This window comes from Echinops telfairi, unplaced genomic scaffold (assembly GCF_000313985.2).
Source record: "Echinops telfairi isolate 266 unplaced genomic scaffold, ASM31398v2 ScPeMD7_5927;HRSCAF=6808, whole genome shotgun sequence".
Taxonomy (NCBI): Eukaryota; Metazoa; Chordata; class Mammalia; order Afrosoricida; family Tenrecidae; genus Echinops; species Echinops telfairi.
The window spans coordinates 3125915-3132299 of record NW_022109827.1 but is presented as its reverse complement, the minus strand read 5'-3'; positions in this window follow the sequence as shown (position 1 = coordinate 3132299).

Below are 6385 nucleotides of genomic sequence, written 5' to 3'. Positions count from 1 at the left end.
AACCTTTATCTTCTAAGTGTCACAGAGATGGGATATATTTATTCATATATATTCTTGTTGATAGCTTCCCTTGGAGTTGATTCCACACCATAGGGACAATAAGTCTGCCACAATGAAATATTTTTAGTCTTGTATCATCCTCAAAGTGGTTTCCACAATTAAGCCCATTGTTGTAGCCACATTGTCAACTCAGCTCCTTAAAGGACTTTATCTTTCTTATTGACTATATACTATATCAAGTATGATATCCTTCTGCACTAATCATTTTCTCCTTATAACATGTTTAAAGTACATGATAGGAAGCCATCATCCGTGTTTATCAGGAGCATTCTGATGGTAATTCTAAGATAAGTTGGCTTACTCTTCTTGTTGTACTTGGTATATTTAAATATTATCTACTGTGTTAGCCCAAGTTCTCTAGAGCATAACGCTCATGAATGTATAAGAAACAGTTTTATATCAAGAACTATTTTTATATAAAAAAGGCATCTCTATTGGTTCAGGTAGACTAGAGAAACAAATCCAGTGACACTCATATGTGTGTAAGAGATATCTTTATATCAAAGAGTACTTGTATATTGAGAGAACATCCCATCCTAGTCTACTAGTCTGATACTAGCCCATATGTTCAGTACTAGTCCATAGATTCCTCTTTAGATTCATGTAGCACGTGCAATGATGTCAAATGCAGGAAGATCACAAGCTGGTGGGTAGAATGTCCTGTGGATCCAATAGTAGTGGACACATCCTCATGGCTCTGGCTGCCATCAGCAAGGCTCCATGTGGTTTGTCAACAGGAATGTTTAGCAGAGAGAATTTGTGTTTTGCATCCAGGGAGGAAGACAGAGTTCCCAGAATCCTCAGGAGAAGGCCATGCCCATACACTGATCTCATTGGATATGACCTGATTGACAGGCTAGAATCCACCCCTTCACTCAAGGTGACAGGAGATTATGTGACACAGACCACCTCTTGTCAACTTGCCATTTTACACAACCTTCCACTTTATATAACTCTTTAGCCATATATAATTTTAAAGCAAAACAATAATAAAATAATATCTGTACTTAACAAGATAAAGGTAAAAGGCATAAAATTCAATTTGTGCCAGCCTTATTTAAACACAATATTCTTTTTTTAAACACAATATTCTATAAGTGAACAAAACAAAAATATCCTATACCTAACAATTTCAGTTATGTGAACACCTAAACCATAATCCTGTAATCCTACAAGCATATTCTCCCATAGATGAAAGTTTATAAGCCAGCTACTTCAGGCTTTATCCTCTCCGTTTGGGGTATCCAATTTCTATACTGCCTACTGACATCAACTCAGTGCTCTGAGGAGACAAACATGTCCTTTGATGTGAAGAAACTTCATTCCAGTTAGAACCTTTACATCGTTTCATATCTTGACTGCTGCTTCCTTGAACATTGATTTTGGGTACAAACAAGATGAAATCCCTGAAAACATTAGTGTTTTCTACATTTATCATAATGTTGCACATTGGCCCAGTTGTGAAGTTTTTGGTTTTCTCTATACAGTGAACCCTCGTTTATCGCGGTTAATCCGTTCTAGACCCTACCGTGATAAATGAAATTCCGCGAAGTAGGATTCCTTATTTGTAAATCAAATATTTTCATAGTTAGAGCATAGAGGACATGAAAAAACACCCTTTAGTCACCATTACACTCGTGTTACCCAATTTATTAAACGAAAAAGGGAAAATACAGTAAAACATTTTGGACGTTACAATTATCATTTATTATTTATTATATTATTTATGGCATCAAGCGTGTACAGTATGAGCCAATCAGTGGCAGTAATGACAGAGCATGCGCTGTTATGCAAAAACCGCGATAGAGTGAAGCCGCGGAAGTCGTTTACTGTACTGAGTTGTAATCCATACTGAATGCCACAATCTTTGGTCCTCATCAGCAAATGCTACCTTCACTGATTATTTCCTCACTAAACAAATTGAACAAGTATGATGAGTGGATACAACCCTCATGCACATATTTTCTGATTTTAAACCACAAAATGTTGTTCTATTTATAGTACTGCCTTTGATCCATGTAAAAATTCAACCTGAGCACAAAAAATGTTCTAGTATTCCAATTATTCTCCATAGTTTGTTATGGCTTCCACAAATGAATTCCTTTGCAAATTCAATGAAACATAAATGAACCGTTCTCTTGTATTCTCTGCTGCTTGCCAAGATCCGTGTGATATCATCTATGTTGTCCCTTGTTCCATGTCCTTTCCTGAATTTGTCGTGATTTTCTGTCAGCTCCTTGTCAGTGTAATGCTACAACTCTGATCTTCAGGAAAATTATCCTTGCATGTGTTGTTAATGGTATTGTTCTAGAATGTGTGCATTGTATTAGATCGTCTTCATTGAGAATGAGTACACATTCAGATACCTTCCTGTCAGTTGGTTAGGCCACTACCTCCCAAACTTCTTGGCTTGGATGGGTAAGTCCTTCCAGTGCTTCATCAACTTGCTGAAACATTTCAATTTTTATTGTATTAATTCCTTAAACCTTTATTTTTGATAATGACTTCAGTGCACCTTGAATTCTTCCTGCTGTACCACTGGTTTTTGATCATATGAAGCCTCTTGAAATGGTTGAACGTTAACCAGTGCTTTTTGGTACATTGACTATGTATTTTTCCCATCTTCTCTTGATGCTTCTTGCATCGTTCAATATTTTGTCTGTGGAATAATTCAATATTGCAACTTGAGGCTTGAGATTTTTCTTGAGATTTTTAAGTTTTAAATATGTTGGGTATGTTCTTCCTGTTTGATTTTCTAACTCTTGTTTTTTTCACATATCATCACTTTCCCCTGAGTCAGTTTCAACAGTATAAATCTGTTTCCTCTCCCCTTGTTCCGCCTTTAGAGGCATTTTCTCATCTTGCAAAGAAAGTTTCTTGGAAAGTTGAGTAACCTCTTGTAAGGGGTCTAAGGAATCTCTCACTAAGCTCCATAAGGAGAATGTTTCTACAGGGATTTCTTCAGGCCCATGTTCATTATAGTGTTCTTTTAATTCTTCCCCTAATTTGGTCCATGTATCTAAACTGATGGTACCTTCTTCAGGAAACCATGGACCGCATCGCTGTACAAAATTTAAAACCTGTGTTATCTAATGAGTCAACACACGGACCCCTTGTCCTTTAAGAATTTGTTTTAGAATTTCTACAAACAATAGTCATCTCTCCTTAGACTCACTGTGGCCCATACTTCTTCCTTATGTTCTTTATCTGTTAAACCTCTACTTACCTGGTTGCCTTGCCCCAGGGGGTCTGCAGTACCCTAAGTGAAGTTCTATCCGCACCAAAAAAGAGAAAATATTACCTTCAGGTCCCTGTTTGGGGTTGCCACTTGCCAGACTCCAGCTCCGGGAGGGTTGAACTGGATATCTGAAGGAGGTGTGGAGTCAGTGAACACAGACAAGAGAGACATGAGAGATGTTCTGGTGGAAGCAATCTCTGCCGAGTTCTTCCAAACAGCTTTATTTATACCATAAAGTTTTGCAGACCATTACAGAAAAACAATGCTTTATGATTAACTCCAAAATCACCCTTATTGTTTCCACTAAAACTTGATAAGAGACCATTATAAGGTCTGTACTTTTTCTATCACTTTCTGTCCTCTTCCTGGTTCTTTCTCTCTGTACTGCTTGTCTTATAAATTGCATGCTATTCTTGATTGAGGTGTTCAGAAAATTTGGTTAGACTCATATCCTACTCACTGCCCTATTTTTTGCTCACAATGTTTCTTTCCTGGTTGACTAACTTATCATAATGAAACTACATCATGTGCTACTTCAAAGCCTAATATCTACAAGCAGAGTTCAATGCTTCTAAAATATTTTCCTTTACAAACTCTCCCATGGTAGCTATTCCATTGTCTACCTATGTCTCTTTTATTTCTTATACTCCTGAGGCATCATGGGGAGCCAAACCATCTGATTCTCTGCCAAAGAATTAATGCCCCCCTTACGTGTTTTCTATTAATGTTAACCATTTTTTCTCCTTCTATGTAAGCCCCTGTCCAAGGTAAAGGGGTGTTAGTTGGGGGAGGCAGTCTATAAGGTCCTCTATATCGGGGAGGCCAAAAGAGCCCCCCACTACCTAATCTGGATGGAATCCATGGTTTTTTGATGAGTTTCATTTTCTTCTCTGACCTCAACTTTTGGGTTTCTCCCTCACTCAATTCCCACATATCCTCCTCAGAATTCCCAATGAAGTCTTGCTGTCTAAGCCTCTCCAATGCCTGTTAAGGAAAGCCCCATCATATTGAAACAGGTTTCAAATCTAGTTTCATTTGTACTTCTCAAGACTGCCCTTGCATCCATTCCAGGTGCGGTAAACATGACAATGCACAAAATTCTCAAGATGGATTTAACAACAGCAAATATTTGAGGGATGTTGGAAACCCTCCTTGGGAAGCTCTGCTCTGCAGAAGCTTCTTCCACCAGGCTGTAGCTTTGCTAGACAGCATGGCTGGGATGACTCCCAACACCTTAAGAGATGACTTAAGACTTCTCCAGAAATATTCTTATATGCTTCCATTGTGAAATACTTATTTAATTTCCATTTAGTACTCTGGATCAATTACAAAACTGATTACAACAACAACCTTCTTTGCCTCTTGGTACAGAGGCATGAGGAGTGCATAATGACCAGAAGGTATTCTTAACTTTCAGTTCAATGCAATCAAGTTGGAGTATTCCTCCCACTGGAACTAAAACCTCAAGACCCAAAGAACATAAAGTTGCAAGAGCAGGAAACAAAAAATGTGGTGATGGGTTATTTGGAGTTAAAGTAAGTGGTACCACTCCCTTTTAAACCCCTTTTTTCCTGGATCCATGAATCTTATTACTGGAGAAACAGTGCCATATATTCAACACTGATTTAAAACATATACAGTTTCCAGAATAACATTACTTCAACCCTGAAAAGTGTTGTCACCTAGCTGGTGACATAATCATGTCTATAGAAGTCCATCCCAATGTCCTATTTAGCCAGCTGCTTCAGGATGATGGAAACATGATAAGACCATTGGATTTCACGAGCATGCGCCTTTTGCCACACTTTATTTCTTGTGAAGAGAGTCCCTTTATCTGATGCAAAGTTGCATGATAACATGCCAGTAGATTAGATATTCTGTAAGTCTGTGAACGGTAGTGTTATCAGAAGCACTGTGCATAGAGAAGTCACATCCTTCTCCAAAGTAAATGTCTATTCCTGTGAGAATAAGACAGTGTGCTTTCCATGAAGGAAGTGGTCCATGAATCAACCTGGTACCAGGCTGGTAGTTTTAGTCCCAAAAAGTGGTTCTATGTCTTGAAACCAATCTTGCCCTTTGCTGCTGGCAGCATGGGAGCTCAGAAATGGCAGTAACAAAGTCATCCTTGGTGAGTAAAAGTGTATGTTGTTGAGCCCTTACGTAACCTGCAATTGTGCCACCATGTCCACTTTGTGCATGCATGCTTTGGGCAAAGGCAGAAGTTGCTGGGAAAATATTATAACTGTTTTCCACAGAAGATGTCATCTTATCCACTTTATTGTTCAATCTTTCTCTGCAAAATAAAACCTGCAATAATCATTCACATGAGACAGACACTGCTTTGTCACCAGTTTTCTAATCATACTCCTTCCAAGTGCCTGATTATCCAACCAAACCATTGGTCACAGCCCATGAATCCGCATACAGTCCCACATTTGACTATTCCATTCAAACAGAATAACCAGGTGTACCACATGAAGTTCTGCCAAGTAGATGTATTTCCCTTGCCCAACACCTTTCGGGGATATTCTAGAAAGGGTCTGCAGTGTGGGTACTGTCTACTTTCACATTTATGGGCTTTGGAATACATATCATGCTGAAGCTTCCATAAATCAAATACAAACTCCCTTTCCCTCACTCAACTGATCATAAAGAAACCCCCAAAGTGGCCATCAGTACCGCATGGAAGAAAGGTAGTACTGCTGTAGTACTGCTAAAGAAGTGGAGCCAATGATATCTGAGCCACTTATTCAAGCAGCTCACTTGTATCTTTATTTCCCGCTCTAGATTGATCTTCTACAGATCACTTCCATTTAATGTTGGAGTGTTGTTGTGCATTTTACAAAACTTTATTTGTCTGTGGGTCATACAATATGCCATTCATGATGGGCAGGTTAGGATGCATGGGAACTTGGTTGCCCATGGTAAAATGTTTCTTCTCAACTATGGCCCAGTGACAGTCCAAAGCTGTTTTTTCAAAGGGGAAGTAGTTGTCTGCAGATTGCAGAGCTTTTCTCCAAAATCCTAAGGATCGGTGCTGTCATTCGCAAATCAGTGTCTACAAAAGACTCCAAATGACATCTCCAC